Source organism: Lemur catta, chromosome 10 (assembly GCF_020740605.2).
Source record: "Lemur catta isolate mLemCat1 chromosome 10, mLemCat1.pri, whole genome shotgun sequence".
Classification (NCBI taxonomy): Eukaryota; Metazoa; Chordata; class Mammalia; order Primates; family Lemuridae; genus Lemur; species Lemur catta.
Window position 1 is genome coordinate 62,180,575 of NC_059137.1, and position 24,846 is coordinate 62,205,420.

The 24,846-nt window shown below is 40.6% G+C and overlaps 1 long non-coding RNA gene across 2 annotated transcripts; it reads left to right on the forward strand.

Annotated features, from left to right (window-relative positions):
- Positions 1-16,803: 16,803 nt before the first annotated feature.
- LOC123645959 lies at positions 16,804-23,948 on the forward strand. Of its 2 annotated transcripts, XR_006737745.1 has the most exons (4): positions 16,804-16,823; positions 19,407-19,551; positions 21,498-21,623; positions 23,763-23,948. It is a non-coding gene; the product is annotated as an uncharacterized LOC123645959 (long non-coding RNA). The 2 variants fall into 2 exon arrangements; XR_006737744.1 differs by lacking the exon at positions 16,804-16,823 and having other exon boundaries at positions 19,279-19,551.
- The last annotated feature ends 898 nt before the right edge of the window (positions 23,949-24,846 follow it).

The window sequence follows — 24,846 nt, forward strand, 5'->3', positions numbered from 1 at the left end:
GTCTTGCCTGGACTCAGCTACACACATTGGGCTTTGTGGGGTGGCTGCTATATGCAATGGGTGGCAGGAGGAAGACAGGCTGAATGTGTGCATTCGTGAGTATTACATATGTTAAAATGCAAATACAAAAGTGCTTCACTTGCATGAGGCAAATTAACAGAAAGAACCCACCCAACTATAGAAAAAATCTTGTCAGAGGTTATAAAACAGCAACATTAATTTTTTCACAGCTCCAAAAACATAGCAAATTTTAAAACTTTTTTTGAGTTAAAAAACCCTACGGATTTAAAAGTTTGTTGACAGGGCCTATGAGATTCTTTTCTGATCTGACATCTCCCTCTACTGACAGTACCTTCTCTCACTTTTCTCTTGCAACACAGCAGGGAAGTCCTTTGAAAGTGGCATTGCTATGAAATGCCTTTGAGTTCGGGCTCACAGACTGGAGATGGATCAGGTTTTGTGATGGAAGATCATAGGCTCCTTTTGGGTCTTGGGGAATTGGAGCCATCCGAGTTCAATCAGCATAGCATTCACGTGTGTGGAGCTCAGAAGTGAGACCTCAGACAAAGATGTGACAGAGTGGTCAGTAGGAGTGGATGAAAGAAAAGAGGAGGAGGAGGAAGATGCCCTGACCTTGTCAGTCTTTATACATAAGGGTCAGGTAGACGGTTAGCAGCAAAACAACATAAATTCAGACATTTGTTCCTCTCAATGCCTTTTTGCAGCATTTTCTACTGGGGGCCATCCATCTTTGACTTACAAGATCCCAGTGTTGGGAAACTCACTCCTTCATTGTTGTTTGACAATGCTTATTGTTAGAAGGCTATTAATTATGATGAAACTGGAATCTGCTTCCCCATAATTTCATCCTTTTATCTCATTTTGCTGTTCAGTGTGATAAAGATAGAATCTGTCAGCTCACCCAACAAATGCTTCCCCATGAGAACGCCATGAGACGAATATGGGTAAATTGCCCATTTCAAGACCTACCCCCTACTTGCCCCTACCCCATTATGAGCCCTTGAGAGCAAAGATTCTGTCTTATTCCCCTTTCTTCCCAGCCTCCAGGCTATCAAACACTTTAGGGAGGCTTTCTATGTAATGAGTGCTTCTTGAACATAATCTATTTAGACATCGCATCAGTTGAATGAGTGAGAAGCTATTATTATCCCCATTTACAGGTGAGAAAACTGACCTTCAGAGAGATATGTAACTTGCACCAGGCCACATAGCAACTGTGTAGCAGAGCCTGGCTTGGAAACCATGTCTCTCTGATATCAAAGCCTGGGCAGTGAAATTAAGGGGATTTTACCCCTTTTGTCCCCAGATACCATCAGGCACAGAAAAGGCCCACAGTAGTGTTCATGGGACTGAACCAAACTGTGATAATTCCATCTGGAAATTTGATAAATTGGGGTCAAGAGTTTATGGTAAAACAAGTAAGACTGTCTCTAGACCCCAGCTTCTCCCCAGTGATGCTGCTAATTCTGCCGTTTGAGCATCAGCTTCCGTAAAGCAACCTCCCCCCAGCTTGCTCCATCAGCCTGGCAGTTCTACCTGAGACTCTTCTCCCTGACTCCGTCTGTGGCACAGCCCCTCCAGCCCTCTGCACCAGGCACTCCATCCGCACAGGACTCCCGTTGTCCGAGGGGTTCTGGTTAGTACTTTCCAGCTCCCGCTATTCTAGATTCCCCCAGTGGACAACCAATTCCTACTGGTCATATTGTCCATGTGATTGACTCCCCAGTAACTAGCTCTGTAACCTCAGGTAAGTTATCATATTTAACGCCTTTGAGCCTTGAGTTTCTTGCCTTTAAATTGGGAATGAGAACTAGAACTTGATGGTATGGTGTGGATGTAACTGAAAATGTCAGTTAAATGCCCAACACAGTGCCTACCCCACTCCATATCTACTCAAAAGCAGTGGCCATGATCAGTGTGTTGATGGAAATTGCAAAATCTGTGAGTGTTTTTTCCACCTGGAGAAGATGTACAATTAGAGGAAATAGTGACAGCAAAGGGAGAAAGAGGTTACAGGAGTGAGAGCAAATGAAATGTCTTATCATGGAAGCCATAGACGGAATGTGATCCTTTGTTCCTATTTCCCAGTGAAGGGTCAAGAATCTGTCTCTTGCACTTGGCAAAGAGACACAAGGGACACTCAAGGCTTATTTCTGGAGGGAAGTGGGGATAGAGAGAGATGTCAGAGAAATAAAGACAGCATGGTCTTTATTCCTTTATTCTTAAGGAAATGAAGGCAGTTATTGACGACTATGTGTAAATTTTGGCAGGAAAAGAAAGCAGAGGGGAGGGGCAGCAATGTGAGGGCAGTGGGTTTATGTCAAGTAGGTGATCAATAAATGCTCACGGAATCAACGGCTGAGGGAGTAGCTGAGTGAGTAGATGAAGATACTTGGGGTTTGATTAAACGATTTTGATAATGTTGACATTGTTGGGTTTGTGGCATCTACTAGCCTTTTTGGTAATAATAGTGGGATAAAAATTGAGAATATTATATAATGTTTTCAGCCCCCCAAAAAGCACATCTGAGGGCCAAGAGCATAAGGTAAAAACTCTTTCATCTGCTACCATCTGTTGCTTTCTAAACTGCCAAACTTTTTCTGAGTGCCTTCTGATTGTATGAGACCAAAAATAAGGTGTTAGAGAACACCCAGGAAGACCAGCTTTGTGTTGGATCATCAGAGATTTGGAGATTTACAGTGGGTGAGTCTGAGTATTTAAATCCATTCACTAGTGTCTCCTGATATTGTTACCCACGAGTTGACTGAAGGTGGGATGAAAATCCATTTGTGTTTCCCGCAGCCTACTCCCTGCGTCCGGGCCTGCACTGCCAGGGCTACCAGGTAGGCAGAAGCGGCCTGGGCTCTGCAGGGATGGGAGGGGAAGTACCGGACTGGTCATTTAAGACAGATCAGGGCTTGTTACATTTTAACGTGCATGAGAATTGTCTGGGGATCTTGCCCAGATGCAGACTGTCCCTGACATCATCTGGGATGGGGCCTGCATGCAGTCTCCGTTTCTAGCAGGCTCCCAGGTGCTGCTGACTCTGAGACTGCCGCGTGAGTCTGACGGACCACACCTGAGTCACAGGCTGTAGCATATCTAGCCCTGTTGTGCCCACACCTCCCAGAGTCACATCTGGTGAGTACATGAGACGCTCGGCGGCAGTTCAGCTTTAGGACTGATGTCCTCCCCTTCCCCCGACTGACCCCTGCCCAGGAAAATGCGATGGAAAAAAAGTTTGTAGTAGCAGTTGACTGGAATCCTGAATTCACAGCTGAAAGGTATTTTTTTCCCTGTTTCCTTTGGTGAAAAAAAATGGTGCTTTGTTTTGTTTTGTTTTTTTCTTTTTTGGGTCCTAGAAGACTTGGTTTTTGTTTTTTTGGTTTTTTTTTTCTTTTTGACCTTCAGGGTTTGGCACAAACTCACTTTTGTTGATTTGGCATTTCTTCTGTGGATAAACTTTCTGGCTTTGGAAAAAGCCTCCGCCTTTTATGAGGCACTTTGAACCTGCAGGATCTCCATTTAGCTTAATTGGCATATTTATGTATTGAGATGGGTGCCTAGAGGGCTCGGGCCACAGCATCTTTTGTACAAATCGAAAAAAATGAAATGAGCTGTTCTCACAGTTGTGTGCCCTTCAGTCGTGGAGTGCGCTAAAAGGCTCATCATTTACAGGCTGCGAAAGCTCAGGAAGATCAATAGGCATAATGCAACCAGGAGCCATTTAGAAAAGCAAAACTCGGGGTTTTCAAAGCCCAATGACTTCAGGAGCTTGGCCATTACTAATTCCCTGTTAAATCCTCCCTGGGCCTTCAGTCCCGCTCCGTGTGAAGGAACGGCCTGCTCAACTCCTGATGAATCATCCTCCCGGGGTTCAGCCAAGAGCCTTCTCCGGAGGGTCGGACAGTGTGTCAACACGGGGGAGCTGACTGCTCTTGGACAGCCCCTCTGATCACAGCCCGGCTGCAGACTGTCACTTTGCAGGTCACTTCTGAAGCCCAGCACAGTTTGAAGGCAAGTGTGGGAATTGATTCTTATTAGTTTAATATAGCTATGGTTAATGGCTTATAGATCTTTATGTAGTCTGGTCCTGCCAGGCATGTCTATTAAGTCTCTCTTAAGGGGAATTTGGCCCCTGAGCTCAGGAATGCATGTCTCACAAGAGGCAAAGGTAGTATATCAGGGTAGCACAAATGCCCCGCTGGGATGAGTTGATGAAAACAGATACAGGTGGACCAGCTGTCCTTGGAGTTTTCAGTTTGGGACAAAATGGCCATAGTGGGTTAAATGGTAGCCCCGAAAAAGATATGCCCACCCAGAAGCTGTAAAGGTGGATTTTATTTGTGAAAAGGGCCTTTGTGGGTGCAATTAAGTTAAGGGTCTCAAGGTGAGATCATCCTGGATTATCTGGGTGGGCCATAAATCCAATGACAAATGTCCTTATAAGAAAAGAAGACACAGACATGGGAGAAAAGGAAATATGAAGACAGAGGCAGAGATCCGGGCAATGCGTATGCAAGCCAAGGAGCACCAAGGATTGCCAGGAAACACTAGGAATTAGGAAAGAGGCATGGAATGGACTCTCCCTCAGAACCTGCAGAGGGAACCCATCCTGCCAACACCCTTATTTAGACTTCTGGTCTCTAAATCTGTGAGAGAATAAAATTCTGTTATTTTAAGCCAGCCAGTTTGTGGCAATTTGTGATAGCAGCTCTAGGAAAGTAAGACAATGACTAACTATCTAGGCTGCTGGCTCCTTCCTCCAGAATCAACCCTGGCGGAATCCTAGAACTAAGAGGAAACGTGAACTCCAGAAAGTAGTGATTTTCAGAAATGCGAGGGGCCCCTGAGGAGACAAGGTTGTCTTGTTTTGTGCTGGCACAGGTGAGTGGCTGTGTCTGAGAGGGAGGGTGAACCGCAGCAACAGTGAAAAGAGAAGTCGCAGGAAAGTTTATTAAATTCTGCACGTGCCTGTCCCTTAGGTTACATGGGGCAATCACCGACTGACTCTTCGCTGCAAAAACCCCTGCAATTGCCCAGACTTCCTCTGCCAGAGTCCACAGGGTGACGTGGACGCAGGCACCAAGCCTTGCAGGAGTGGGGCATTGAATGAAAGGAGATGCAGGGCTGCGTGGTCCTGGGGTACTCACTCCTCTCCTCCTCCAATCCCAGAGCCCTTGCTGACAACCTAGGGAGGAGTTCCAATTCCCTTTCTCCCTAAATTTTAAGAGTGCAACCCTGACAGAGGAGTTGCCTGGTGAGATAGCAGCATACCACAAAGATCAACCATGGTTTTGTGGGTACCAGGCCTCCACCCTGGGGCTCATCCCTCCCCACTTCTCCAACTCACCTGAACCCGCACGGATGAGCCTTTCCTATTCCATCTGAAGCAGGATTGTGAGAATAAGAATCTAAAATGAACATGAAAGATGCTTGTGATAAGGGAAGATGTTAGATACAGAAAACAAGACCAAGAGATCAAAAAAGAACCAACTGAAAACTATATTTTAAATAGAGAACACAATAGGTGGAAGAAATAATAGGATCAATATAGCTGAAGAATGAATCACTCACTGAGTTGGAAGGTCAGTGTGTAACGAATATGGTAGACAATGGGCCCAAATCTTTAACATGTAAAGAACCCATATACATGTATAAGTTGGAAAAAAGAATCCTAACACTCCAACTTTTAAATATGCAAAGAATATGAGCAAGAATACCCAGTAGAAATGCAAAAGGCCAATAAACATTTTTTAAATACAATTTATTAGTAATAAAGTAAATATAAAGCAAGGAAATATTGGTTTTAATTCCAAATTGGAAAAGATGTAAAGCAATTACAATGATCGATTTTGGTTGTTTCTGGTGATTGTTCAAATCCACATGCCACTGGGAGAGGTATGACCTTTATTAGTGATCATATTTTAATGTAATACCTGAAGCTGGGGCTGGGTAGGAAACTTGGACAGAAGACATGTGGCACTGGGTATGCAGAGAGATGAGGCCCAGCATCACCAGGGAGGGGCAGTGAGCTGGGCTTCGAATTTTAAATTTAAATTTTAAAAGATGAGTCAAGATCCTTTTGATCTTCCAGTAGTCCAGAAATCTATACAGAGGCATGCATAAGAATTTGTGGTATCTATTGACTTCCAACCTCTGCTCTTTCAGGGGAAATCTCAATTACCTCCTCTCCTTTCCTGTTGCCCTCAAAGGCAAAGTCTCTCTGTCCTCCCATCCTGGAACTCACAGTAACTGATCACTTCATTTAGGCTTTACTAGACTGCACAAAGAGCAGTTGTCTTCTGGATGGTGGGACAGAAAGAAGAAAGATGCTTGCATTCCTGATGGCAGCAGTCACCATGCAGGCCCTCTGGATTTTTTAATTTTAAAAAAATAGCCCTATATTTTTAAGCGACTCCTATCAGGTCTCTTGTTACCATCAGTCAAATGCAGTTCAAAGCTAAAGATTTTTAATAAAGGCTTTGAACTTAGTTCTATTCACTAGCTCAGTTGCCATAAATTCTTTTTTTTTTTTTTTTTTTTTTTGAGACAGAGTCTCACTCTCTTGCCCAGGCTAGAGTGCCGTGGCGTCAGCCTAGCTCACAGCAACCTCAGACTCCTGGGCTCAAGCAGTCCTACTGCCTCAGCCTCCCGAGTAGCTGGGACTACAGGCATGCACCACCATGCCTGGCTAATTTTTTCTATTTTTAGTTGTTTGGCTAATTTCTTTCTGTTTTTAGTAGAGACGGGGTCTTGCTGTTGCTCAGGCTGGTCTCGAACTCCTGACCTCCAGTGGTCCACCCGCCTCGGCCTCCCAGAGTGCTAGGATTACAGGCGTGAGCCACCACGCCTGGCCTAAATTCTTGAATTTAGAGTCTTACGTCCATTTCCTAAAACACTATGAAACACTCATTAATGACTGAGTAATTAATTTTTTAGTTAAATTTTTCAGATCTAGTTTTGTGACAACTCTGGAGCAGATGGTTGACAATGCATGGAGAGGTCTAGTCCAACTCATACACAATAGTGAGCAGATGTGGGCTTTAACAGTTTAGCTTGGAAAGAACATCTGCAAAACATATTTTCTCCAGTTTTCCATATGTAATTAGCCTCCCACTACTGACACTTGTTGTCCTCCAAACTTATGAGAAAGAACTGTTAAAGGATGGGCTACACCAACAACTTCTGTGTTGGGTGTGGCCAACACAGAAGAGGTAAGGCAAGAGAGCCCACAGAAGTAGGATCTCTGTGGTGTGGCTCCAACAATACCAGGAAGAATCTTGCTTCCTCTAGGAGCTGGTGCCTAGGCTTCCTTCCATGAATTTTTGTCACTTTACTTAGGTCCTTGTTGGGAAGGGGCTAAAAGGAAAAGCTTCCCATTGATAAGGATACACAGGGAGAATAAGTTCATTACTAGAACCCACCATGTAGGTCTGAGGAATTTAGAAAGGACTGTACTTCTAATCAAAAAGCAGCAGCTCTGAAACTCATGGATACAAGCCTTACATGTTGCTACTGACATCATCAATATCTCATCAACCAAATCTTCCCTTTATAGTCCTCCCCACTCCTACCTTCCTGTTGTTAGGAATATTTACAGGACCAAGTTCACTAACATAATTTCTATTTAAAGTTTCTTTACCAGTGGGTCTAGTGGGATTTCTTATATTTAAGAGATTCTTTTCTTTTGCAACATTGTTCAAGAGAATAAAATGCTTATTCTCCCTATTCTTTGTATCTGTCCAGATTTCCTTGAGAATGCTCGAGTTGTATATTGATGTGTAGCATTCTTATAGGTTGGCTCATAGAATAGCACAGACTCTTCTGCAAATTGTACCCCATTTTTCCTAATGCTAAGTTATGTCAATATTCTTATATAAGGCTGCATACAAATAATATTTAGAGCTTATACAATTCTGTTGAATGTCTTTGATGATTGTTTAAATATAAATATCATTGGAAGCATTGTGGGCTCTAACAGTGATGTGGATTTTTAGTGTAATAGCTGGAGTGGGGACTTGGTAGAAAACTTAGAAGAGAAGGAATGAGGGTACTGGGTACATAGAGAAAAGAAGCCAAACGTTACCAAATCGGGGAGGAGAGTTTGGAGGAGAAGGAAGAGTTATCTGGGACCAAAAAAGAGGCTGTGATAAAGATGAAGGCATGGTGGCATTATGGCACTGTGCTGTGTTATGTCATCTTGTTTAAATTCATATGAAATGTAAAGTTACTCTGAATGACCCGTTGAGTTCATTTGTAAATGAGATGCTAAGACATTATTAAGAGAGTTATTCTCCATTCTCTTTTCCACTCTATGAGATATGTAGAAAAATTATTTTTTACTGAAATAATAGGAGAGGGCAATTTTTTTCATAATTCAAATCTTTTGAGCCTAAAAGAAAGTAACAGGAATTATATAGGCAAGTGTGTTGTTGTAGAAGAGATTTGGATAAAAAAAAACTTCCTATGAGCAAACGGTTAGGGAGAAGAACAAGGAGAGAAAGAAATGAAACTGGATAAATCTATATTTTTGTTAGTAAAGATTTGGTACAAAAGCAAAGGGCAAAAATAGACAGGACACTCCCAAAGGGGAAGAACAAGATGTGCGAATTTGCTCTATTAGGTATCAAGATAAATTATAGAGCTATAGACATTAAGACAGGGAGGTATTGGTGCAAGGATAGATGTGTAGAGCAATGAAACAAGATAGAAAACCCAGACATAAATTCATACATAAATGATCACCTAATTTATAACTAAGGAACCACTGCAAAGTCATAGGGAAAATATAGTCTTTTAAAATAAATGGGGCTGTAACAACTGAATATCCCTAAGTGGGGGAAAAAAAAACGAAGGAGAAAAGGAAGGAAGGGTGGGTAGGTCTTGATTCCTACTTTGAACGCTAAACAAAGATCAATTCTAGGGGAGTAAAGATTTAAATGTAAAAAGCAAAACAACTAATCTTTCAGAATACAATGCGGTAGAATATCTTCATTATCTTGGGATATGAAAATATTAGAACACAAAGAGCATTAATAAAGGAACAGCTTCATAAATATGTTAAAATTAAAATTTTTGTTCTTCAAAGGACACCATTAAAGAATGAAAATGCAAACTATAGAGAAAAGATATCTGCAACACATGTAACTGACAAAGGATTTTTATCCAGAATATATGAAGAATTCGTATATATAATAAGAAAACAGCTTAGTAGAAAACATGAACAAAAGACTTAGGCACTTAACAAATGAAGAAATCCAAATAAAAAATGTGCTCACCTTCATTAATACAGGGTAAAATAAAAATAAAAGCCACAATGATATGTCACTGCTAGATTGGCTACATTTTAAAAGTCTGACAATGTCAAATGTCGAAAATGTGGAGCAATAAGAACTCATATGCATTGATGGTGTTTTGTATATCCACAATGAAAAGTATTTTTCTATTATCTAGCAAAGCTTTAGATATGCATCCCTTTGATCTGGCAGTCTTGCTCCCAGATATACACCTTAGAAAATGTCTGCATAGGCACACAAGGAGACAGGTAGAGGAATATCCAGTGCAGCATACTCATAATAGCAAAAGGGGAAAATGACCATGAAAGAAACACTAACAAGTTAAGTTGTAGAAAACATATACAATGGCATTCTACACACCAACAAAACTCAATGAACAACACCTGCCACAACAAAATGGATACATCTTTTTTTTAATGTTGGGCAAAGGAAGGTAGACACAAAATTGTTCCTTATGATTTCATTTTTATAGAGGTCAAAATGGCAAAAAACAAAAGTGTAGTGTTGAAGGATACATACTTACGTGGTAAAATGAAGAAAACCAAGAAAACGATGAGCATATAAAGTAGGTTGGGTGAGGGCCATGTGATCAGGTGGGGCCATGGGTTCTTTTAGGGTGCTGAAAATGTCATATTTCCTGACATGCGTAGTAGTTGCCAGATGGCCACTTTATACTAACCCATTAATCTGCATATTTATATTTTATGCATTTTTGTATATGTCTAGTTTTTTTTTCCAAATAAGAATTAAAAGAAAAAAAATCAACTGGATGTTAAGAAAAAAGGAGAGACCCAATTCAGGCAGATGCATCTAAAGCAGGGGGGGAAATCAGCAGATTGATAAATGACCCCTTCATACTTCAAACCACATACCTTTTGGATGTTTGTTTCCTGGTTTTGTTAATAGGTTGAAAAAATTTCTATTATGGATCCCTCCTGGGCAATAATGATTGGGTCAGTGATTGTGCATGGAGAGGATATTTGATTTTCACAAAGGTTGTATTTTATATAAAATACTCAACTCACATCAATTCTTCTCTACACTGCATGAGGGGACATGAATAAGAATGCTCAGAGAGCATTATTCAAAACAGCAAAAAGCTAAAAAAGGTGTTCATCAAAGTACAATTGATAAATTGTGCTATATTCTGGCTATATTCAGCCACAAAATCAAAGCTACATTCAACAATATGGATCAATCTTTTTATTTTAAGCATTGAACAAAAGAGAACAGACACAAAAGGACATATTTTCTATGATTCTATTTTTGTGAAGTCCAAATACATGCAAAATACAAACCATAGTGTTTAGGGGTGTGCCCTTATATGGTAAAAGTGTGAAGAAAAGCCAGGAATTGATGAGCATAGAATATATGGGCAAGGAAAGGGGAACCTAATGTGTGCCAGCACCAGTCTAGGCCAACTGGGAAGATAAATATAAGAGAATCTCATTCCTTAAGGATGCTGAATAATTTTTTTAAAGTCATAGCATCTCAGAATTGGAAGGAGCCTTAAAGATCACTAAGATAAGTAGTCCTTTAGTTTTTTTTAAATTTCACTTTTTATTATTTTAAGAAAAATTAGAGAGTTTAAGAGAGGATTGCCAAAGTTTTTTTTTTTTTTTGCCAGGTAAGGTATATTTTAAAACCAACTACAATCTGTCATCCACAATTATTTCATAAGAAGAAAAGGCTTGGTTTTGAAAGATTCCCCCCAAATAAGAAAAGGCACATAACCCTCACCAAGTAAGAATAAATTATATCAGAATAAATGATAGCCCTTGAAATTGAATAAATGTAGATTTATGAACCATGCTGCCTGTACCTTTCCAGAGACTTAGTAAACATTTCGCTAGACTAGTGTATGTAAACTTCTACCTGGTCTACGGCTCATCTAATACTTGAATCTTCTTCCTCAAATTTGTAAAAAGTGATACTAGGACCTGTCTGTGCTTGAACGCTTCTGGTGAATGAGAACTACCTCCTAATAAAATCTCTTTATCTTAGAACAACTGACTAAATATCTTTCTGTTGCTGAACCTATTTGCAAGCATTTCCTCTTCACTTATTGGTCCGAGGTGAGCGACTCTACATGCTGTCCAGACTGCCCAGTCTTCCTGTCAGCTTCAAGATTTGAGCAACACACTTTATCCCCCTCCCCACCATGAACCCTGCTCCTCCTCAAGTTGAAACATCTGAGGTCTTTTGCACGTATTTCCTATACACATCATAAGTTTTCAGCATCCTTGCCACTCTGTCTGAAGTAGTCCAGATTTGTATTTACTTTAAAAATGTGACTTTCCATACAGACTACAACTTTCCAGGTGGTCTGTCTCACCCAGAGGAGAGTAAACCCATCATCTTTTATTCTAGACATTATATTTCATTCAATGTAGCCTAGAATTGCCCAAATCAACCCTCCCATTCTTACTAACCCATCTGACGAAACAAGTTCATATGCCAGCAGAGTCCAGGAGACCGGTCGCTCCTAGAAAGAAGACACAGAGGATGGCATATCTTACAAGTTGATAAGATATGAGAATGGCCAGTTATTTATTTCTTTAAATGCTCTGAATTCACCTAACTCGTGCTTAGCCCTCATCTGTCCACTGATCAGAAAGTATACCATTAGCATGGTCCTCAAACACCTTTAGCAGGACTCATACTTGGTCTTAATATGCCAGTCCCGTCTAGTAAGCTCCAGAAACAAACGTGGAAGTGACTTTGCTGGGATTTGTCCTTGGAGACTGCTTGCTGGCGCCACCTACTGGCATCAGTGTCCCTTAACAGTTTCTCCTGGGTGGCACACTCAGGAACTGAGACTGAGCTCCCCAATCTGCAGTTTGTAGTTTGTAGAATTTATTTTCCTCCCTTCTTAGAAAACTAAAATGATGTGACTTTCCCACTTACAGTCTTCTGATAGCTGTGAGGTTACAATAGTCCTACCAGCAGCAGTTCAGTGATCTCATTTGCATGTTCTCTCAGTAAATTACACTTTGATTTGCCAGGGCCATAAGGCACCAAGGTAAAAGGATTAATATCCTTACCCATCTTGTGCATGATGAGAAAGTAACACAATTTACAAGGAAATTAAATTATTAATCATAAAAGTACTAACTTTCATTGGTACTGTTGAAAGTTAAAGTATCTATTTCTCTCCTCCATATATTTTTTATATATGTTGTTTACCCCAGCCTCCAGTATTTTGCCACATATATATACATTATATATATATATTCTATTTCATATGTAATAGAATTCACTCATGACCCACAAGAAGTATTTTGTAGAGAGAGAGCATAAAGCACAGAGGGTTTTTTAAATAATTCAAAAAAAGTTCTCTGTAATTAACTCATTTCTTCTTTAACTTGAGCCTGGCCAGCTTGAGTGAGGCTTTACTTCCTTCAGTTGGCAAAACCTGTGATGTGCTCATTAAAAAGGCATTGAGGATTATTAACCTAGGGTCTTCCAATATTCAAGAGGTCCATGGACAGAAATCAAGAGGTTCATGAATTGGAACAGTTTTTAAAAATCTTTTTTAAAGGAACAAAAGAAAGGCTGGGAGAAGGGAAAAGAAAATACACTTTCGTTCTCATTAACCTTTAACTAAAATTAAGCAGTTTATCAAATATAATTGTAGGCCACAGACATCACATTATAGTTGCTGCAGATATCTTGAAATATCACTTTTGTTCATTGCTCATTTCAAAATTACAATGGATGGGGGGCTGCCTCTGTATCTGATTATGTACTGCATGAATAAAGCAGCACATATATTACTATATTTCATATTTTCTTAAATATTCTGATAACTACATTTCAATGTAATTGGCTTCCTTTGCAATCCTATGCATTCTATTTTACGCACTTAAAAACACAATACTGAGAATGAGTTCGGAAGCCTCACCAGACTGCCACAAGGGCTAAAAGCACCTATATTAAGCTCTGTTGAGAGCTTGCCTGGGAAAATCAATCCTTCAAGTCATTCTGTGCCAGGGGAGCCTGAAAAATGGCCTCCAAACAGACACAACCACATTCACCCCTTGCCTCTGAGGTTCTAGGCACCTGACTTTAGAGGAGATCTTAATAATAATTACAACTCTCCTTTCTAGCCTGCCAAGAGTGCTGGGGAGCACCCCACCTGGGGTTCAGTAGCATCAGACATTTCAGGGGAAATAGTGCCATCTGGTGGCTGATGTTCCTCCTCCACTGCACACTTCTGTTTGTCTTGGCGTTAAGAACGTTCACATGAAGCAAATCACAGTGGCATTTAGAAGGATCAGTGCACAGCTCTTCCCCGTGTCTGTCCACTATGTGTGCTCAGTCTTGTCAATTCCCAGATCTCACAAATTTAGTGCATGACAATGGTCATCCAGGGTTCTGCAGAATCACATTTTTGTCTCCTTTTTAGACCGTGATTGGCAGTATTTAAATTCCAATTCTCACAAGGCTTCCACAATGGAGAAGGTCCCAATCCCCTCAAAATAGCATTTTTATTTGAGATAGTGCCTGGATCATTTCAAATACAGGGTGTACAAAAAGATTTTAGGGCTGCCGGGGGTGGAGGGAGCACCCATCTCTCTGTCTATCTGCAGGCTTCATGTAGTGTTGATCTTACTGGATTCTCAGGTTTGTGATGCACTGACCCTGGATTTTCTTTCACATTTTGGCCAACTTGCCCTTGATGCGGCACTTGTGATGCCAACTCTTCACTTGGGCCCCCCTGCTTCCCCCCTCCTCCTTGACCACTTTTCACAACTTCCACTGCTTGCTTCTTGGTCCAAGCCACCGGCCTCTCTTCCCAGATTGTTGCAACAGCCTCCTCTGGTCTCCCTTCCTCACCTTTCGCCCCCTCTGTTCATTCTCCACATGGCAGCCAGAATGATCTTGTAAAAAACACCAGTCAGATCATACCCATCCATTCCTCTGCTCACAATCCTTTTCCCTCAGAGAAAAAAATAGAAGTCTTTTTTCATGGTTTTCTTTTTTTTTTTTTTTTTTTCATTTCAGAATATTACAGGGATACAAACGCTTTGGCTGCATATATTGCCTTTGCACCACCCAAGTCAGAAGTACAAGCATGCCCATCCCCCAGACAATGTGCACCGCACCCATTAGGTGTGAATATACCCATCCCCTCCCCCACCACCTGCTCAACCCAATGAATGTTACGTCCATATGTGCACATAAATGTTGATCAATTAGTAGCAGTTTAATGGTGAGCACATGTGATGCTTGTCTTTTCATTCTTGGGATACTTCACTTAGAAGAATGGACTGCAGCTCCATCCAGGATAATACAAGAGGTGCTAGATCACCATTGTTTTTTATGGCTGAGTAGAACTCCATGGTATACATATACCACATTTTATTAATCCACTCATGTATTGATGGGCACTTGGGTTGTTTCCACATGTTTGCAATTGTGAATTGTGCTGCTATGAACCTTCAAGTGCCAATGTCTTTTTTATAGAATGTCTTTTTTTCCTTTGGGTAAATACCCAGTAGTGGGATTGCTGGATCAAATGGTAGTTCTACTTTTAATTCTCTGAGCTATCTCCATATTACTTTCCATAGACGTTGTACTAGTTTGCAGTCCCACCAGCAGTGTATGAGTGTTCCTATCTCTCCACATCCACACCAGCATTTGTTGTTTTGGGACTTTTTGATAAAAGCTATTCTCACTGGAGTTAAGTGATAGCTCATTGTGGTTTTGATTTGCATTTCCCTGATGATTAGAGATGTTGAGCTTTTTTTCATATGTTTGTTGGCCGTTTGTCTGTCTTCTTCTGAAAAGTTTCTGTTCATATGTCATAATATCCTACAAGACAGTGTAATCAGGCTTGCAGATAACTCTCTAATTCCATCTTGTACTACACTTACCCTCACCAGCAATACTGGCCTTCTTGTTGTTCTTCAAACAAACCAGGCATGCCTCTGCCTCAGGACATTTGCACTTGCTGTTCCCTCTGCTTAAAATACTGTTCCTTTAGGTACCAACAAGGCTCATCCTCTCACTTCTTTCACAGGCCCAGAGACTCTGTCGCCCTTCCATATTTTATTTTTCTCCACAGTACTTATCACCATCTAAAATTTTGTTTCACGTATTAATTTTTTGTCTTCTTCCCCTTGCTAGAACATAATCTCCATGAGTATAGAGATTGTTGTCTCTTCAGCTTAATATAGTATCCCTAGTGTCTAAAAACGTGCCAGTCATGGAGCAAACTATCAACTATTTGCTGAATGAAAGTCCCATATTTCCTGCTCTCATGAGTTCCTGATCTACTTGTTGGATGGAATTTATTTTACTGTGCCAGCAGTGAGACCTGTCCCAGCTGAATTCTCCTGGCCTCTGAGGGTCATTGGATGATTCTCAAGTATGTTCTGAGCTATGGCAAGTGTTCTGTTGCTACTCATTGCATCAAAGCAAGACCTCCAAAAAGAGTAGTGGCCCAAATCTATTTCTTATGTCAAATTTGAACCTCTTGGGACACAAGCATCAACAAATTGCTAATTTTTACTGTGATTATTTTGGGGAAAGAAATAATATACAAATTGACAATGTTTGTATAGAATCACTACACTTTAGTATCTCCTTGGAAGGTTTTTTAAAAATACCAATGCTTAGGCCCCTCTAATAAGGAATTCTGACCTCATTAGTCTGAGCTGGGGGCTAAGGCATCAGTATTCTTTAAAAGCTACCAGGTGGTTTTATGTACAGCCAGGGCTGAGAAGCACTAATTCAGTACTTTACAACTGACAAAGCACTTCCATGCATGACTGCATTTGCTTCTCACAGTTCTACGTGATGGGTAGATGACAGATATTTTTGTCCCTATTTTACAAGAGATCCAAGGGGATAACTGACTTGTTTGCCCAGGAAGGAAGTCTAAGAGCTGGGACTTGAATCTAGTTCTGGCCCTAAATCCAGGGCTCTTCCCAATCAGAGTATAATAAAAGTCATCTGTAAACATCCATACATAACAATCTCTATTTCTTCTTGATAACATATTTCTAGTTGCATTTTATCATCTGTTTTATCCCATTAGACCATTGATTGCAAAACGTAAGAGCAGAAACCAGGTTTCCTTATTCATTCAGAGCCTAGCACATTCTAGGCTCTTTACAAGTTATTTATTGAGAGAATGAAAATGAATGAATGAACTAAAAAGTGCAGCCATTGTATCGCTGGCCCATTTGCTCTCCTGTTCTCAGCAAATTTGTTGTCAGTTTGGTTGTTCTTGTCCAGCTCTGGTGACTGCACTATCCAATGAAAGTTACACTCAAATGCTGGTTTTTACATCTGGGTAAGGTGAGGTCACAATTTACCCAGGTCAGAGTGACTATCAGGAACAACCTTCTTTGCTTTCCTTTTTTCCAGAATATTTATGCAGCTGAAAGTTGACTGGAGCAGTGGAATGAAGAAATTAAATTTATGTTTGCTGAGAAGTTCCCAAAAAATCAGGCTTGTCATAAGTAGATCCCAATGGAATAACTCTCTTTCTCAGTAAGTCGAAGTGGCAAGGGAAGGGAAGAATGATCTTCATTAAGATATTTTCACCAATCAGTTTCTTTCCAGATGAATCTAATGGCTCCCCACAAACCAGAAAAGTCCCATCACCTACAGTCAGCAATGGTGTATTCACATTGCTTAGCCTGTGACTAGAGCTTGTGGACCAGGGTTTCTCAACCTTGTCACTATTGACATTGGGGTTAGATAATTCTTTGTTGATGGGGGCTCCCCTGTGCATTATAGGATTTTAGTGGCATCCCTGGCCTCTACCCCTTAGATGCCAGTAGCACTCACCCATCCTGTGATGGTTAATCGTATGTGTCAACTTGGCTGGGCCACATTGCTCAGATATGTGGTCAAACACTACTCTGGCTGTCTCTCTGAGTGTGCTTTTGGATGAGATTAGTGGACTTTGAGTAAAGCAGATTGCCCTCCATAAAGTAGGTAGACTTCATCTGATCAACTGAAGTCCTGGATAGAACAAAAGACTGACCTCCTCTGAGAAAGAGGGAATTCTGCCAGAAGGTGGCCTGTAGACTTGAACAGCAGCCTCAACTCTTCCAAGGTCTGCAGCCTGATGGCCTTCACACTTGAACCTCAGATTTTGGACTTGTCAGACTCCACGATCACAAGAGTCAGTTCCTTAAAATAAATCTTTCTCTCCCTCTCCCTCTCTCCCTCTCTCTCTCTCTCTCTCTCTGTCTCTCTCTCTCTCTCTCTCTGTCTCTCTCTCTCTCTCTCTCTCTCTATATATATATATATATATACACATATCTTTTATATATCTACATCTTATCAGTTCTGTTTCTCTGGAGAATCCTGACAGATACACCTCTGTAGTAACAACCTTAAATGTCTCCAGGCTTTGTCAAATGACTCAAGGGGGAATAAAAGCAGCCTCATTTGAAAACCACTACTGTGGACACATGAAGCTGGCATTGTCTCAGGCATAGTTCCCAGAGAGGCTGACCAGGGAATAGTCCAGAATCTAGTGGAAGTTAATATATCTCCTGGAAGATGTGCTCTATGTATAATTCATTGGAATTTATCACAAGTTTGACCTGACAGCAGGGTTATCAAGGAATCTACAGAATATTTTAGGGCTAATCAGCCCTAGCTTTGAGTCATAAAATTATCTCATTTAGAAAAATTGTATAATATATGCCTGAATTGTTCTTCAAAGAAAAAGCAAGGCATATCACCTTTAAGTCTTGTCCTTACAAAGCTCATTTATAGGGCGCGCTCGCTCGCTCTCTCTCTCTCAATTATTGTATGTTAAAAAATAAAGAATTGCTTGGACAAGAAGAGCATAAACTTGCTCAATCAGTGCTGATTTTGGATGCTGACAGAGGGCAACTGAGAGTATCAATTGACAGAAAAAGAGACAAAGACATATAATGCAGTTATTATTCCTGAGTTGTAAACTTTAATGTTTAAGTCCTGTCTGAAAACAGCATTGGGTGACTCAAAAAGTGGCTCTATTGACAACAAAGATACTTCCATCAAAAATGAGTATGCAGAGTTTATTAAACGAAATATGAAAATAAGGATAAGTAATATTTATAGATTCATATATTATTTTAAAAATGGTTTTAATTATGTACCTGTCACTAAATAAATATTATAAGGGGACATTTGGTTAGTTCACTTATATCTATAAAAGTTTATTTAACCAAGTTGGCCCAAAGGCACGCTGGGGGCTTCTCTCACTGACAGAAAGGAAGAACCCTGCGTATTCAAGCATATTTAGTATTTGGTTAAGCAAAAAGATTGGAGGTTTTACAAGCCTCTCTTCTTTCTCCCTCTTCCTCCTCTTCCTTTCTACTCTACCTTTTTCTCCACTTCCCTTCTCCATTCTTCCCCCCATCCTCCTCTTCTGCTTTCTCTGCTTGGTCTTTTTGCTTTGCTTCCTCTCCATCCTTTCTCCGTATTTTTTCAAATATGTACCTGGGAAAGACCTCTATTCTCTTTGGCCGTATGTACCCATTCTTGTTCACATATCAAATTCTGATGGAGAGAAAAGAATTTAGAAGAGGTGGAAAAAATCAATTCTTTTTAGGGTTAAATCTCAGGGACATATTGGGTCTGAGGGGGGAGAAGAGAGATTACACCCCAAGGGGCCTGCAAGAATTGCCCATAGCATGTCCTGTCAAGAGTGGAGGTAAATGCCAAAGTCATTAAAAGGCCAAAATCACTTGTTCTACATGACAAAGGTGCATAAGAACAATCCTCATGAATATTCCTTTATAAAAGCTTTGAAAATCTACCCAGGTGCTGGATTATGAGAGGGTTTGACCAAGGGCTGGAAGATAAAAATGAACAATCAAGAATACATGACTTGGGGTCACTTTTTCAGGACATAGGTTTTAGAATCCCAGAGAGGTCCCCAAGAGAAGGGACAAACACATTGCTATGTGGCTTTCCAAGGCCTGGGTAAAGCAGTGCCCAATTGCTGAGCAAAGGTGAAATGCCTGAGTTGCCATAGCAGATGGTAAAAGAGGATGGAAAAAAATAGATGGAAAATAGGATCAGAAACAGTTCACTTTCCTTGGAATGAACAACAATATTCATTTACAGTTTTGCACCAGGACTATGTTAGCTCGCCCACCCTCTGTCTTAATATAGTCCGAAGAGATCTGGACCATCTGGACAAGCTGCAGAATATCCCATTGATCCATTACATCAATATAATGAAGACGTGGCTGTTATGCTGGGGACCTGGGTAAGAAACATGTGCTCCAGAGGGCAGAAGATAAACCCTAGAAAGATTCAGGGACAGGCCACTTCAGTAAAGCTTCCAGAAGTCATATGAGAGTGGACACAAAGTATGAACATTTTCACATGCTAATACCCATCAAAAAGCATTCCACTATCCACTAAGGAAGAGACATGGAACAAGCAAGTAGACAAAGCGACTTAGCCAGATGACATTAGTCTTCAGCATTGGGCACAATATGCACATTAATGGAGTGACCACATGGCAGAGGTGGGACCACGCATACGCCCAACAGCATAAACTTTTACTTACCAAGGCCAGTCTCACTGCCTTGTGAGAGACTTCCAGCAACAAAAACCAATGTGGAGTCCCTGATATGGCCTTATTTCCCAAAAGGACCAACAGGTCACCTGGTGGCAAGTTAATGACATTGGGCTCCTTTTATTCTGGAAGGGTCAGCAGTTTCTCCTCACTGGGACAGAGTCTTATTCCAAGTATGGGTTTGCCTTTCCCACCCACAAAGACTAAGCCAGCATCAGTGTTCAGAAGCTTATGAAGCGCCTAATCCATAAGCATGTAATCCTACATAACATAGCATCCAAACAGGGGACACACCTCATAGCAAAGGAGGCACAGGAGTGGGCCCATGGTCACACAATCCACAGGTCATATCACATACCGCACCATCCAGAGGCAGCCAACCTGATAGAGCCTGTTGAAGGCACAGCTTACAGGTAACAGTCTACAAAAATCAGGTGCTATCCTCCAGAATGCAGAATAAATAAATCTAAATCAGAGAGTGCTATCCTCCAGAATGCAGAATAAATAAATCTAAATCAGAGAGCTCTCTATAGTGCTATGTCCCTAATAATAATACATGGGTCTAGGAACCAAGGGGTAGAAGCAAAAATCATCATTTTCACCATCATTCGCAATGGCCCTCTGGGGAAATTTGTGTTTCCTGTCCCCACAACTCTGGACTCTGCAGGGTTAGAAGTCCTTGTCCCCAAAGGGGACACACTCTTGCCAGGGGACAGAGCAAGAGTTTCATTGAACTGTGGACACCACCTGGACACTTTGGACTCACTGTGTCTGGGACCAACAGGTGAGGAGTCTCCATCCTGGCAAGTGTGATGAATTCTGCTCAGCAGGAGGAGGTAGGGCTGCTTTTATTCAGCAGGAACATGGAGGAATATATGTAGAAACCAGGTGATCCACCTGGGTGCCTCCTTAGCCCCCACTGTAACTGTAAATGGAGACGTATAGCAACCCTTGCCTTAGAAGGGTTCAGACCCCGCAGGAGTGATGGTTTAAATCACACCACCAGGTAAGCCGTCAAGACCTGCCAAGTTAACAGCTGAGGGTGAGGTGAAGTTGGAATGGATCATGATGGAGTGAGATGATGAGGACCTGCTGAAGCCCCCAGGAGACTAGAGCTTGTCCCACTGGTCTCCCTCTTCTTTCTCCTCAGGAGGAGAGGGCCACAGGGATGGTGGAGGAGCTGCTCCCCCAACATGGATGGAGACATAGATCTGTGCCATGTGAGGGGTGGACTCTGGCAGCCACGGAGTGAACTACCCCCATCTCCTTTCAAGAGAGAACCTGCTGTGAGGGGTATAATTAGCTGACGCCTCCAGCTGCTGCGGGTTAAGGACCCACCATGCCATTCATGCTGTGGCCATGCTGGCCTTGGCCTGCTCCCAGCCAGGGACTGAGCATGGCAGGGGCACTGGGACTGGGCCAGTCCTACTCAATTTGGGTATCCTTTAAGGAGAAATCTTTGCTGTGGAGTTCCATGTTGGTCTAGCCAAGACATTCTCAGAGCTTTACTTCAATCTGAAGACTTCCTGCCACACCCTCCTTCCTTCTGTCTCTCCACACGTGTCAGATCTGGATCAGGGTCCGAGGCTCTCCCCACTTACTCCTATTTCCTCTTCCCTCGTCCTTCGCAGGTTTTTCTCAAAATAAGTCTCTTGGCCTCCTAATTCTATCTTGGCATCTGCTCCCCGGAGAATTCAAACTGACATAATGGATTTGGGCAAGTCCACTAATTTTTTTCTTCATCTTCAAAGGAAGAGGTAGGTTGGGTAAGTAGGTAGAGCTAGATCATCATCTTAAGTCTCAATTTAAAATTTCTGTAGTTTTTAAAAGTAAAATGGGAGGGATAACTAGAAAATTATTGATTATTCTTTCTTCATATTTGAAACAAACAAGTTTCTTATTTGTTTACCTAATAAAATATATGCTTGGTTATCAAGTCTTTTTTGCTCATAAATTAAGCTCACAAGGTAAAACCAACTGCTACTTTCCAAAGGAAATACCTTTTATCAAGCCCGAAAGCAAAATTTAAACTAAAACTTAAACCACAAACATGTTAATTGTTCTCATCCTAGCCAAAAACTGGAGCTGGTACGTGTTGCTTGAGGAGTTTTGTTTTACAAAACCATAGTTCATTATAAATGCCCTGTGTGTAAGTGATAATTTTGGGACTTTAAGTAATATTAATCACTTTTTATTTTATTTCTCTGTCATGTACTGACACAATCTTTCATTAAGGTGAGACTTTATACTACAATCAGATTAAACTTTCATCTTGGTCATATAATTTTTCTGCTGCTCCAAAGCATGTCACTAAAGAAAGCAAATTAGGACAAGGTTAATCCCATGTTTACTAGACAGCAACCAGAACATTATGAATGCTCAATTGATGTTTAGATCATATTAATGCACTTTTTAGCAAATTTATGGTATTGAAAAAAATAATGCACCCTATTCAGAAGCAGTTCTTTTTTACTAAAGAAAAATGTGTTGGCAACTGCTTCGTTTCCATGGATTTATAATTCTAATAGGTCCTGAAAATAAACCCAATCTTTGCCAAAATCTCACTTATGCTTTATATCAGTAACATGCCCTTTATTCCTGCTTATGCATTTGGGAAATAGAAAAAACAGCCCAATTAGTTAAAAATCCACTAATTAGAACTCTAAAGAACTGATTTTGGGGAGGGGAGCTGTGTGGGGGCTGACACCTAACGTACTTTATTTTTATGAAATAGAGAAAATTTCATGAAATTATGTGAAATGGAAAAAAGAAGCATTTTCTAGAATATGTTTGGAAGTATATAGTTCAAATGTAAGCCATTTTGAATATCTAATGTTGTTAAATCACTATAGATCTCAATCCACAAGGAAGATACAATTATGTCCAAGACTTATTCTACCTAAAGAAACAAGTTTATTATACATTTAATTTTTTAATTCTGGTGAATGCAGTAAAAGGAGGGACCAGGAGATTTAACCTGCAGTTAACTAGAAAATCAAATCAACAACTTGAATCCCATTCCTTAAACAAGTGGGTTTTAACCTTAGCTGTATGTTCACATGACCTGGAGAGTTTTGCAAATTCTCATTGTCCAGGTCCTACTCCAGACCAATTAAATCAGAATTACTGGGTTTTTAGGTCTTTTTTTTTTTTATTAACTCCACAGGTGATTCTTATGTGCTGCCAAGACTGTGATCCACAGCCTTGGAAACTATAGTTATTTTAAGTTTTAAACCAGATTATGTTAAGTTGCAAATTAAGTCTCTACTGCTGGATGAAAGCATATTTGCTGAGTGACCTTTAATTTTACAAGAGTACTGGAAAAAGAATGAAATCCAAATGCCTGGCTAACATATTTGCTGTTCTTTCTATCCTGGGAGTGGCCATGTAACCCAATTCTAGGTACTGAAATAAAAGGAGACCCCCTGCTGGATCTTTTCCTTCTGGGATAAAAGAGCAGAGCCTGTTGGGGTGGAGGGAAAATGGATTTCATTCCTTTCTGTAATATAAATCCAAACTGTAATATAAATCCTGAAACTGAGTACATCTTGCAATCAGAAAACAAGTGTAAGAATAAAAAGTCAACAAGTTGAGGATGGCAGTGGAATGTAGAAACAGAAAGAGCTTGGGTCTTTGTTGACATGGTTGAGTCATTGGACTACAGCCACCAACTACCTTCAGAATTTTTGTTGTGTAAAGAAAAGTATTGGTTAAGCCACTATTAGCTGAAATTTCCATTACTTGCAGCCAAAAATATTTCTAATGAATACACCTTGATTCCCTCTCAAGCTATGAATCAGTCAACATTTACTATTGGCTAAGAACTTTATAGATATTATCACTTTTGAGCCATACAGCAATACCCCAAAATAAGTGTTGTTATTTCCATTTTACAGGTGCAGAAACTGAGGCCCATACAAGTCAACTACCTTGTCCATGGCCATACAGAACTTAGATTTTAAGCCAGATTCATTTGATTCTAATGCCAATGCTCTTAATTGCATTGCTATAGTGCTGTTGTTAACCTCTTGGATATGTGCTTATCAAGCTTCTCTGATTAAATTGTATGATATGTCATGCAAAAAGAGTATCTTATGCTTCTAGGAGTACATATAGTGGTCTACATTTAGATCATTATATATTTAAAGGATTAATGGCCCTACTTGGTTAAAAGCAAAATTACAGCATAAAATTTTAGGGGCTGTTCTGCAAAACTTCTAGATACTTTCAACACACTCCAAAAAAAAAAAAAAAAAAAAAAAAACCACTCAATCCACTTTCACAGGAGACTTCATAAAAATATTATTAATAATAATCCAGGGCTTTGGTACATGATAATATTTTCCTTCTCCCTGGTGAAAAGGCAAATGAATTGTAGGATTTTGTTGTATGGGTTTAAGGCAACTACCTGGATATGTCTTCAAGGATATTTAACGCTATTGTGGAGCTGGAAACACAAATGTATCCCTTCCCAGGACTGTGTGGTAGGGTGTTTGTGACTTTGTTTCCTTTGGGGCCAGTCTTTACTTGTCAGGTGTTTCAAGGTGTCTAATATCCCCACTACGATACTATTTGCCCAGAAAGCATTGCTGATGGGCCTCCTACAATTCTTGTTCCATATTCTCTTCTCTTAGCATTTACTGGAGAATGAATGGATTCGAGAAGGCAGTACAGGGACAGCCATGTTGAGTCTAGAGTCAGGCTCACTGGACCAGAGCTACAGTATTTTCCCCCTTTCTCCATAAAATGGGGAGAAAAGACTTACTTCAAAACTGTTCTTATGGGACTTAAATGAACTGAAATTTAAACATACTTGTAACAGTTAAGGCAGGCAAGTATTTATCAAATATCTATCTGCTGAGTAGTGAGATAGGTACCTGGAAAGTACTGATGGATCCTGTTCTCAACAAGTATACTAGTAAATTGCTAGTCTCAAGCCTAAGGCCTTTAAAGGGCAGAAAACAGAGTAAGTTGGAAGAT